The sequence below is a fragment of the Chanodichthys erythropterus genome, chromosome 6 (assembly GCF_024489055.1).
Source record: "Chanodichthys erythropterus isolate Z2021 chromosome 6, ASM2448905v1, whole genome shotgun sequence".
Taxonomy (NCBI): Eukaryota; Metazoa; Chordata; class Actinopteri; order Cypriniformes; family Xenocyprididae; genus Chanodichthys; species Chanodichthys erythropterus.
Genome location: NC_090226.1, coordinates 35,766,287 through 35,779,417, shown reverse-complemented (window position 1 = coordinate 35,779,417; position 13,131 = coordinate 35,766,287).

The window sequence follows — 13,131 nt, the reverse complement described above, 5'->3', positions numbered from 1 at the left end:
TTATTCTCCTTGTGTTTGCAGTCCTGTGCTGGTTCGTTGTCGTTTATTCTGTCGTATTTCTCCTTGTGTGTCTTCAAGCCTAGCCTAGTCAAGTCAAGTCCCTGTCAAGTCAAGTCAAGCTTAAGTTAGTCTGTTTTCCCCCTCGGGGTTGTTTTTGTTGTGTTTTTGTTTTATTTTTTATTATAAATAAAAGCCCTCTTCCCTGCAATTGAGTCCTCGTCCTTCCATACCTGACAATATTATTATAATGCAGGTGTAAATTTTTAGATCTCATAGTAAGTGTTATTACCAATAATTGGTACTTTTAAGTGTTGTGTACTTTGTCAGTCTCTTTTGAAAGCCAATTAATAGTCATTTTTTTTAAAAACTTTGCACTGCTTACAGCTGGTATTAAGATCCTTCGCAGTTAGTCTGAAACAGAGAGCACTAAATACAAGTGTCAACAGAATCCAAACATTTTGTGATCTAACTACTGAAACCAGATACACAGGTACTGTGGTACTGTTTAATGGTTTTACAAGCAGGATTGTAAATCAAACCAGCTGAGGTCAAATCTTGCCCTTCAGCCGATTTCATTGGTCAGCTCAATCATGCAGTCACCTGTTAAGAAAAGTTCAGTTCTCAGATTCAGTTCAGAGTTCAGAAAAATCATTGATGGATCATATTGTGACAACTAATGCTAACTATCAGGATGTACTACTGACACTATACTAAAGTTAAAGGTGCCCTAGAATCAAATTTAATTTACCTCAGCATAGTTGAATAACAAGAGTTCAGTACATGGAAATGGCGTACAGTGAGTCTCAAACTCCATTGTTTCCTCCTTCTTATATAAATCTCATTTGTTTAAAAGACCTCCGAAGAACAGGCGAATCTCAACATAACACTGACTGTTATGTAACAGTCGGGATCATTAATATGTACGCCCCCAATATTTGCATATTCAGCTCATGTTCAAGGCATTACACAAGGGCAGCCAGTATTAACGTCTGGATCTGTGCACAGCTGAATCATCAGACTAGGTAAGCAAGCAAGAACAATAGTGAAAAATGGCAGATGGAGCAATAATAACTGACATGATCCATGATAACATGATATTTTTAGTGATATTTGTAAATCGATGCATAGTTAATGATGCCCCAAAATAGGCAGTTAACTCCCTAAGGTCTGATAACGCACCGGCGCGTTTTGTAGGATTTTTTTCACATTGCAGCAAAACAGACTTAAATTACTCCGTCATTTCTTGTCATAGAGACATAAGTAATATATCAATTGAAACTATAGAATGTCTTCTTTTATTTGTGTACACTCAGAGTAAAAACGTCTCGGTTACGTATGTAATCCTCGTTCCCTGAAGGAGGGAACGGAGACTGAACCCTATCCACGAAGAATTTGGAGCCATTTAACCACAAAATTAAATTGATAGTTTCGCTTAAGGAGAAACAAAAAATAGGTTCATCAAAACGGATAGTGTCGTCATCCAATCCATCCAAAAACAGGGAGATCAAAACTGCTTCAGACCAGTCAGACAAATAAGCAAGCTCAACGAACTCCTCCACATACCTCTCCAGCGAACGTCCTACCTGCAGGAGCCCGATAAGGCGATCGCTGGCTGTCAGGGTGAGAGGCGTTGGAGGAGCTGGATCCAGGGAGCTGGGGAAAGTCTCCATTTTGATGATTTGATAAGTTTAGATAATTCTTCTTCACCTATAGTGGCAAATGATTCTAGTTTTACCTCAGGGACACTACAGTGCACTGTCTGAAGCGAAACTGTAGACGGTTGCATGTTTTTAATTTTCTCTCTAATATTATCAATCTTGCAAGTAAAGAAGTTCATAAAGTCATTACTGCTGTGCTCTATGGAAACGCCAGCAGTTGAATCTCTGTTTCTAGTTAATTTAGCCACTGTGTCAAATAAATACCTAGGATTATGTTTGTTTTCTATTCAGAGATTTGAAAAATAAGTAGATCTAGCATTTCTTATAGCCGTTCTGTACTCAATCATTTTTTATTTCCACGAAAGGCGAAAAACTTCTAGTTTTGTTTTCTTCCAACTACGTTCAGCTTTTCTAACAGCTCGTTTTAGAGCCCGAGTGTGCTCATCATACCACGGCGTTGGATTAGTTTCCTTAATCTTCTTTAGACGTAAAGGAGCGACTGCATCTAATGTGCTGGAAAAGAGAGAGCCAGTAGTTTCTGTTGCAGCATCGAGTTCTTCTAAGTTGTCAGGTATACTAAGGCGATGAAACTGCTCGGGGAGATTATTTATAAAGCAATCTTTAGTGGTAGAAGTGATGGTTCTACCATATTTATGGCTGGGTGGTGGTTTTGCAGCCTTGGCTAATTGTATTATACACGAGACTAGATAATGATCTGATATATCATCGCTCTGCTGTAGAATTTCAACAGCATCAATATCAATTCCATGCGACAGTATTAGATCTAGGGTATGATTACGACAATGAGTGGGTCCTGACACGTGTTGTCTGACTCCAATAGAGTTTAAAATGTCTGCAAATGCCAATCCAAATGCGTCTTTATTATTATCTACATGGATATTAAAATCACCAACAACAAGGACTTTATCCGCAGCCAGTACTAACTCTGATAGGAAATCAGCAAATTCTTTGATAAAGTCAGGATGGTGCCCTGGTGGCCCGTATACAGTAGCCAGCACAAATGTCAACTTACATAATGTTACATAAAGCACCATCACCTCAAAGGAATTATATTTGAAATTCTTTTGAGTGATTCTGAATATATTACTATAAATTACAGCAACACCTCTTTGCGTTTCTGTCGAGGATTGTGTCGATAATCATAACCTTGAGGACTAGATTCATTTAAAGTAATGTAATCGTCTGGTTTTAGCCAGGTTTCTGTCAAACACAGCAAGTCTAGTTTATTGTCTGTGATAATTTCATTTACAATAAGTGCTTTTGAAGAAATAGATCTAATATTCAGTAACCCAAGCTTTATCATTTGTTTATCTGATTTATCTGTGATTTTCATTTTTTGAACATCAATTAAATTTTTACCCTTAAAAGGTTTCAGAAGTTTTTTGTATTTACTAGTTCGAGGTACAGACACAGTCTCTATGTGATAATATCTAGGTGAAAGAGTTTCTATGTGCTGTGAATTATTTGAATTATTTGAGTTCTGTGACGTGAGGCGGCTAGCAGACGGTCGGTTTAGTCAGTTTGTCTGCGTCCTGATCTGGGCCCTGGTTTGTCATGTTTCAGCTCTAAGACTATTTGCCAAATTTCTAGATAGAAGAGCAACACCATCCCGGGAGGGATGAATACCATCTCTTTTCAACAGATCAGGTCTGCCCCAAAAGCTTTTCCAATTGTCTATGAAACCTATATTATTCTGCGCACACCACTTAGACAGCCAGCCATTGAGTGATGATAACCTGCTAACTATCTCATCACTCCGACGAACAGGAAGAGGGCCAGAACAAATTACTTTTGCTGACATTGAATTTGCGAGTTCACACACCTCTTTAATGTTAATTTTAGTGATCTCCGACTGGCGAAGTCGAACATCATTTGTGCCGACGTGGATAATGATTTTAGAATATTTACGTTTAGCATTAGCCAGCACTTTTAAATTTGCTTTGATGTCAGGTGCTCTGGCCCCCGGCAAACATGTGACTATGGTGGCTGGTGTCTCTATTTTCACGTTCCGTGTAATAGAATCGCCAATTACTAGGGCACTTTCAACAGGATTCTCAGTGGGTGCGTCACTGAGTGGGGAGAACCTGTTTGATGTTCTAATCGGAACGGAAGAGTGGTGTTTGTTCTTGCCATTATGCCGCCTCACAGTCACCCAGTTAGCCTGCTGCGTGGCTTCTACAACCAGAACCGAATGTGCAGTGTTTACTAGGCTAGTCGCATCCAAAGCAGTATCTAAGGCCCTTTCATTCTCACTATCCTCAATTAAAGTTTGGATGCGTGTCTCTAATTCTGAGATTCTCTCTGTCAGCCTGACAATATCCCTGCATTTATCACATGTGTAAGTCTCACTGCTGACAGAAAGAGCTAAGCTGTACATGTTGCATTTACTACACATGATAATCGTCGGACATGACTGACCGTGTGTTTGATGAACGCCGTCCGAAAAACTGCAACGCACACGGGACTCGCTGGCTGGATGTCTCGGTCGCTTGCCGGGGATGTGCGGGACGCTGTGCCTCGCAGTGGATCGATGAATGCCGGGCAGCAACGTCTCCACAGCTTCCCGATCTGGCGAGGACAGATCAGAATAACATACATCGGATAAATCCGACAGTATTTAGACAGTAGACAGTAGCTAGCAGGCTAGCGGGCTATGGCTAACAATAGGTGATTACGCTGGTGGATTGCTAGTAATAAATCGTTCCGTTTAGTAATGCTATGCAATAGGTTAAGTAATCTAGTGAAAATAAGAAAGTTATATTATGTGAATAGGAATAAAGAGAAGGATTTAGGATAAATTCCACGAAGCTCCGAGCGTAGATCAGACAGCAGACAGGCAGCAGCGTTGAACCGGAAGTGTCCCTAAAGGTGTACAGAGAGCGCCCTCCGGCTGCAAGTATGAATTAAAAACACCATTCCTGAAATGTCCTCTTCTTCATTAGAATCATTTGTGGACTAAATGTGCACAGAGAGCGCCCTCTGGCTACAAGTATGAATCAAAAACACAGTATCCAGCACTCAAAGTGATGACAAAAATATTACTTCTAAGTATAGAAATTTGACATAAATATATAAGAATCCATCAATATTTCTCCAAATGTGCATGCTTTTAAGCTAAAAGCCTATATGAAATGCCATAGAGGTAACACATAATTGTTCAGACACTTTGCATCACAGAAATACATTATATTTTAAAGAATATAATAGAATACCATTATTTTAAATTGTAATAATATTTCACAGTATTGCTGTTTATGATGAGCTGAGACATTATTACAGAGGAGTTTTTTTCACAGCCTACCTGACTGAAAGGCCTCATTAATATGCAAGTCATTTCAGGTCATTATTATGTGATTATTTTGTCTTCTCAGGTGTAAATGGCCCATTATTTATGCAGATTCACGCCTCCTCGCATACTGTGTTTCTTGACAAAAAGTGTCTTACAAAATTTAAATCTCTCTATTGTTTTATATAAAAGAGTAGTCAGCATAATTTTTACATAATTCTGAAGCAAAAACTCTAGTCTACAACCTCCAATACCCAGAAGTCTTGTGAACACAGATTTAATATACTTTTTCAATATACCTTATTTCAGCGACTTAAGTTTTTTGTTTTTTCAATAACCACGCATAAACATTATTCCTTCAAAAATACAAACATGTACATACATGTTCCTCACATGTTATTGTAGCCTAGTTTGTGCTGAATACAGTGTAATGACACTTTTTCCATTAATATGTTTATGAACAACTGAAAAAAGCACAAATGTCAGAGCATGTCAAAACTTCTCCAAGCCCCAAATCAGCCTCAGACTCCAGAGGGTTAAAAAATTAATTTAAAAAAATCTATGGGATATTTTGAGCTGAAACTTCACAGACACATTCAGGTGACACATTAGACTTATATTACATCTTTTGAAAAGACATTCTACGGCACCTTTAAGGTTGAGGTTAGGGGTCAGTAGATGTACAGTATTTGTTTCAGTGTTGTGCAGGCAATCAGCTCTGTGACTGACGTGACCAAGTGAAATCTTTAGAGTCAGCTACAGGGAGGGTTTTGGGGTTTTATGAGGCTAGTAATGTAAGTGTAAGTGAACTACCCTAAAATAGGTTTAAATGAGTAAATACAGACATAAATTAAAGCTGCAAGCAGCGATGAAAGGGCCCTCGCACCCGGGCTCACCGCCACCCGGTGGCCTTAGAAAAACAGCGAACAGTGGGCATCATGTATGTAAGTGAGTGAATACAGAAGAATTATGCCAAAGTAATTTCGAAATGCCACACTTCCTGCTGTCAACAGATGGCGCTTTGACCGTAACTGAATATTGCTATGTTGATGTTTTCAGGCCAGGACTTTTATCGAACGTGAAGTTTGGAGCAGATTGGACATTGTATGCCTGAGTTACAACAACTTCCTGTTTCTTTAGTGGCGTTAATCGCATAAATTAGCCAAATGTTGCATGATTTAACGTGTTTCTAGCATGTTTGGTACTTCGTGGCATAATGAAATGTGAATCTGGTAGTGAATTACAGTGTAAAGCATGCCATTTCCTGTTGCCAGCAGGTGGCGCTATGACTAACTGAATATTGTCATATAGATGTCTTTAGGCCAGGACTCTTATCACACATGTGAAGTTTGGAGCAGATCAGATATAGTATGCCTCAGCTACAACAGCTTCATCGTTCATGGTGAAACATCGAACTTTGCCAGGCCACCACAAACACACCATTCAGCAAAAACTCTAGATCTTCGCAATTAAACATCTCAAAGGCCTTTAGATTAGACTGACCAAATATGATGTTGATCTGATTAAAGCTCTAGGAGGGGTTCGTTAAAGTACAACATGTGGAAATGGCAAAAACTTTTCAAAATATTCAAAATATCTCACTTCCTGTTTTGTTTACAAACTTTGCACCCTGGGCTTTTTGTAGGTATTGGGCTGTTACATCTGCCTACCGAATTTCATAACTGTACGTGAAACGTAGCACAAGGGGGGCTTAATTGAAATATTGTAGGTGGCGCTATCGAGCCATTTTGCCACCCCTAATTCTGAAACCCATATCAGATGTAAATTTTCACCCCTTCTGATGAGTGTGCAAAGTTTCATGAGTTTTTGAGAACGTTTAGGCCCTCAAAAATGCGATTCATTTTGGAGAAGAAGAAGAATTGGCTGAGCAATTCCAATAGGGTCCTCACACCATCGGTGCTGTGGCGGCTGCAGAGAACTTGTTATAGACCACTTTGTAAAGACAGGATAGAATGCACCATGAGAAAAAAAGAATTCTTTTCCCCACCAACGACAAGATTTTTCATCATTTATGACACAATGCTTCCCTGCCATTTAATTTTTCTGGCAATCATTTTCCCACGGTACACTATTACACATCTTCTGAAATAGTACAACATCTGAAGATCCAAAAACAAGTGAAGAAGATCAGAGTAATCCAGGAGCGGATAGAAGTTGCTTACGCACATATAAAATAACGCATTAATGTAACATTCAACAGCATATAAATCAAAACTGCCTAACGTTAATGAATATAATGTCGAACCCATGAAGCTTTGGGGGTGTTGATGGAAGCGATCTACTCCATCTGTTTTTTGATCATCGTTTGAATCCCATCTTTGACAAAAATGAGATTCTCTCAGCTTTTTGTTTGAAATGTGTGTGTGTTTTTTAATTAATAGACAAAATATTCTGGGGGGGCCATGAAAGGTTTGTGAATACGATAAAAAATGCTGGCATTGGCAGGAAACTTTTTTAGAAAATGCTGGTGAAGAAGGAGTTAAGAACTATTCAGTGAAAGATTCTTTGGGGAACCCAAAATGGTTCTTCTATGGCATCACTGCAAAAATTATCTTTTGGAACCTATATATTTTTTAAAGTTTATGTTATTGATGTTGGACCTTTTTTGGCTCGTGAAATTAGTGAAAAATAACACTAATGTGACCGCACCTTTATTCTGTCACACCCTGTTGTTTTGTGTCTATTCTGTTGTGTTGTTCACAAATACACTTTGGAAGAACTTTAATTAGATTGTCCACTTTAGACATTCTTCTAACTAGAAGTAACTTTGCAACTACATGTCAACTTATTCTACTAACCTGAACCCCTATCCTAACAATCTAGTAACTCTAATGAGAGTTAGATGACAAGTAGTTGCAAATGAATGAGTGTTATTTGACTTGACATGTAGTTGTAAAGTTACTTATAGTATGTCTAAAGTGGGCTATCGAAATAAGGTGTAACCTACACTTGAATGACTTTAATGGACAAGGTCATGTTTAATGGCTTACAAACAATCTACGAATAAAGAAGATAAAGAGGGTATTTTTTGTTCCACGCAGCAATGTTTGAATACCTTATTTTGGTCTGCTTCCTCATGACATTCCTTAAACACATGCCTTCTAATTGGATCAGACATGTCAGTCATGGATTAACCCTCAGGCAAAGAGGGGGTCAAATACGTCACCTTATCTGTTCACGATTGAGTAGAGTGAAATTTTTGGCTAAGTTGCCTTTCATATTTATTTCCTTGTAGTTATAGTCAAAAAAGAGGCCCCATCTGTTCATGGGAAAGACAAATCCTGGTTAGAATAGTCATCACTTCTGTGGGAAAATTAAGAGAAAAATCCAAAATATTTAACTATTTTTGAAAGAAAAATATCAATTTGAGCACAAAAAAAGAAGCCAGAAAGTCAAATAAATTAAGCTAAAACAAGACTCACGACACCTCCAGAGGGCTCATCAGAGACAAGTGGCGTCCCAGTTGTGCCCCCCTCTGCTTTTATCCGATCCTGTGCTCCAACTGTTATAAGGCCCAACCGATGTCCCTCCTCTTAATCCAGAGCCATCGGCTCACTTGTTCAGGAGCACTGGAGAGGGCCTTAACAGCTTGCCCTTGGGCTTGGCCTCTGATTCCTAAGTCCTTAATTATTTTGATGACAGATTTACCAACAAAGCCTCAACTGGACTCTGTCAGTGTCATTTCCAGCCTCACTTTGGAGCATTACAACTCTTCAACAAGACTGGATGCAAGATGCCTTTTCCATATAGTGCTATGTTGCTCATGCACCTGGGAAGGCCTAGCCATTTTTTAACAAATGAACTAATCACCCTTTCCAGTTTTTCAACTTTCAAGACTCGGACCTCGTAGATGGTCAGAATCCACATCAGCCACGGTAGGAGGCCGAATTGGAAACACCAGAGCTGTAACCTGCCAGGGAGCAAGGACTTATTATACCAGTGTCCCGCAGGCTCTTAACTGGTTTCTCCATCACTGTCGGCATGGGATCTTCCTCAATGAAGAACTGATGGTCTGACAGTGACAGCAGATTAACAACTTAAATCATTGACAATGTTCAATAACTCCATATACTGGTGTGGGGAAAACAATCCCATCAATTAAATGTATTTTACTTGTTATGAAATGCAGAATTCAGATGGTCAAAAGGTTGACTGCTTTAGGAGAAATATGGATGAACAGCTGTGAAAAAAAGGTTAGAGAGATGGGCTAGCAAGAAATACATTACATAAATTATGATCATGTGATAGTCGTGCGATACACTGTCTTGCCCGCCTGTTCAGCTTTTGAAAAAGGAGCTATGGTTAAACCACCTGTTTGGTAAGATCCTCCTCAAGTCAAGAGAGAACTTCAAGAGTTGATTTCTTTCATCGTCATCCACTTTGTGAAACCCTGATTTATAGTTGCATTTAATATCTATTTAAAGAAAAAAGGGCTGGTATATAAATTTGATTCTAACAAATGGCACCTAAAGGAGAATACTATTGTAGGAAAGCTTTGATTATGTAAATGAAATTAATGAATGGTTTTCTATTTTTTTTTTTAAAGGTGTTTTAAAACAAACAATTACAATAATCGATGATACACAAATGTTTTCAAACATTTCAAACATGTTTATTTGTTCACTATCCTTGTATACATGCATTGCAAAAGATAAAATGTATTATTTTTTAAAATGCAGTTGTACTTTTCTTAAACTCTATACTAATTTAGATCTACTGTAGAGTATATTCCAGTTTTCACTCTCCACATTTCTCATAGACCATGTGAAAATGATCTTTTCAGACAGAGACAGAACTCTTCTCATATAATTTGCACCTTTTTAAGCATAACTTTTGGGAATAGTTTGCACCTCTTCCTTTGTCAAGTATGAATGCTGTCTGAATACATCTGTCACAATGTTAACATTGTCATGTGATTTCCCTGCCATTCACGACTCCTCTCCCATGGTCTATGGATAGTAAAGTGTCCAATGGATGTGAACTTCAGAATTGGAGTAGTAGGTCATCTGGGTACTTTTATTGCCTACTGTTCTATTAATACTGTGAATTCAGACATACTCTTTTCACCTATATAATAGGGAGATATGCGTATTCAGACACAGGATTGGTGTCTGAGACAAATTATTAGCTCAGAGTAAAAAAAGTCAACAGATTTTTTTAAGTAATCCATAAAGTTTAAAAAAATATTATTGACAAAAATGTATCCAAAAATACTGTCAAAATTCCACAGGAATTGAATATGACCAAGAATTATGAAAATGACATTGATGAGGGTCAGAAACAAGTTTTTGTTGTTGTTGTTGTTGTTGTTTTGAAGATTTCATGGAATGTAAAATACATAAATGTTTTCATTTATAAAATATTTTAAAAATCACAGAATGCTGGTCAATTTTACCCTCTTTTAACATTCTAGAGTTAATTATGATTTCTTATAAGATAATCTTGTTTTGGCCAAATTCTAAGGTCTGCCTGTATCATGATCTTGTCTTGTTTAGTTTAATAAGTTCTTTGTCATGTTTTGGTTAGTTTGCATGGTTTTCCCTGTTTGCCTGAGTTCTCATCTTTGTGGATTTAAACTACATACAACCGTGATAACCTGCAGGATGAGGCAATGCCAGAATTCATTGCAACAAGCTCAGTGAAAAGGTTCACTCAAGGCTGCAGCAATGTTATTTAAATATCGCTGGTATACTGTTATATATATATATTGTTAATATTTTGAATGTTTTTTTTTTCTGTTTTAATTTAAATTTCAGTTAAAGTTTGACATTTTTGTTGTGTATTTTTGTAGTTGTTATTAGTCCTTGTGTGTTTTTTAATGTCGATATTGTTTTCGTTTTAGTTTATTTAGTTTTAGTTTTTAGCACTTCAACTCGAACTAAACAAAAGAGAACATGAGAAATTTTGCTTTGCAACTAGCTTATATAAAATAAGTATTCTATTTTTATTTAAAAATACAAGTTTTTAATTTAATTTTTTTTATTAATAAAATGTTTGTAACTTATTTTTTTTTAACAATAATAACCCTGGACTCTAGATACAAGGTTTAAATGTAAATTTGGTTAATTTCAATACTGAATATTGATTTATCTTCACATTACAAAATGTGAACTCCTGAACTCCATTTCCCATGATCCTCCTTTTTCCACACCTGCACTCACTTCCCTGGTTATCTCCCCATCAGCACTCATCACCTGCACCTGGACTTCATCATCAGCACTCCCTTTATAATGAACTCACTCCCTGTTCGATCTTGTTGTTGTTAAATGTGTATACTGAGTGTTTCTCCTGCGTTTCTCATTAAATACCTTTATTGTGGATATCTGTTTACGTCTCGTCTCTACAACACCTTCATACCGTAACAGAAGATCGGACCAAAACCACTGGATATCCACAGGTATACAATAGGTATCTTCCTTGTCCCCGTACCTCCAAAGAAGTATGGAGGTAAGCTCTCGGTGGAAGATCGGCTCTGGACTATTCGTCAGGACGGCCGCCCGCTGGAGAAATATGTGGAGGAATTTGCTGAGCTGTCTTTTAAGGTAAGCTGACCAGATGCTATTTTGAATTCCTGCTTTCTGAGGGGTCTAGACGAGGATACGATCTGCTATTGTGAACCTGAGTGCCTCTATTCCTTAGTCGAATCTATTAATCTGGTTCTGTTCCTCAGTGGTTCCGAGTATGTAATTGAAGAGGTTCATAGCCAATCGTATTCTCCTCGTCCAGCTCCCTCAGAAACAACGGTGGCCTGGCCAGCTCACCAGCCATCAACTTCCTCCACCTATCGCTCCAGTGGGTGTACACCAGGGCTCCAGCCTGATGCCACGCCCAAGCCGTCAAAGAGAAGGGCCACCAAGAGGTCCAGACGGTCTAAGTGGCCAGTCTTCGCCGAGCCCACTCCAGTCTTCGCCGTGCCCGCTCCAGTACCAGTGGGGCTCTTAATAGTATATGAGGGCATGTCCTGGACCCCATCTCCAGGCCCCTCTCCAGGCTTCCACGAGCCCGCTCCCATGGGTGGGGAACTCCTGGGCAGGGTTCTGACGGTGTCAAGGCCTGCTAAGGCTCCTGACCCGCCATGGCCTGCTAAGGCTCCTGACTCGCCATGGCTTGCTAAGGCTCCTGACTCGACATGGCCTTCTAAGGCTCCTGACTCGCCATGGCCTCCTAAGGCTCCTGACCCGCCATGGCCTGCTAAGGCTCCTGACGCGCCATGACCTGGTAAGGCTCCTGACCCGCCATGACCTGCTAAGGCTCCTGACTCGCCATGGCTTGCCAAGGCTCCTGACTCGACATGGCCTTCTAAGGCTCCTGACTCGCCATGGCCTGCTAAGGCTCCTGACCCGCCATGGCCTGGTAAGGCTCCTGACCCGCCATGACCTGGTAAGGCTCCTGACTCGCCATGGCCTCCTAAGGCTCCTGACCCGCCATGGCCTGGTAAGGCTCCTGACTCGCCATGACCTGGTAAGGCTCCTGACTCGCCATGACCTGGTAAGGCTCCTGACTCGCCATGACCTGGTAAGGCTCCTGACCCGCCATGACCTGGTAAGGCTCCTGACTCGCCATGACCTGGTAAGGCTCCTGACCCGCCATGGCCTGGTAAGGCTCCTGACTCGCCATGACCTGGTAAGGCTCCTGACTCGCCATGACCTGGTAAGGCTCCTAACTCGCCATGGCCTGCTAAGGCTCCTGACTCGCCATGACCTGGTAAGGCTCCTGACTCGCCATGGCCTGGTAAGGCTCCTGACTCGCCATGACCTGGTAAGGCTCCTGACTCGCCATGGCCTGGTAAGGCTCCTGACTCGCCATGGCCTGGTAAGGCTCCTGACTCGCTATGGCCTGCTAAGGCTCCTGACTCGCCATGAACTGGTAAGGCTCCTGACCCGCCATGGCCTGCTAAGGCTCCTGACTCGCCATGGCCTTCTAAGGCTCCTGACTCGCCATGACCTGGGTAAGGCTCCTGACCCGCCATGGCCTGCTAAGGCTCCTGACTCGCCGTGGCCTGCTAAGGCTCCTGACTCGCCATGACCTGGGTAAGGCTCCTGACCCGCCATGGCCGCCTGGACGCCTGATCCTCCTGATCCTCCTGATCCTCCTGATTCCACACCTGCACTCACTTCCCTCGTTACATCCCCATCAGCACTCATC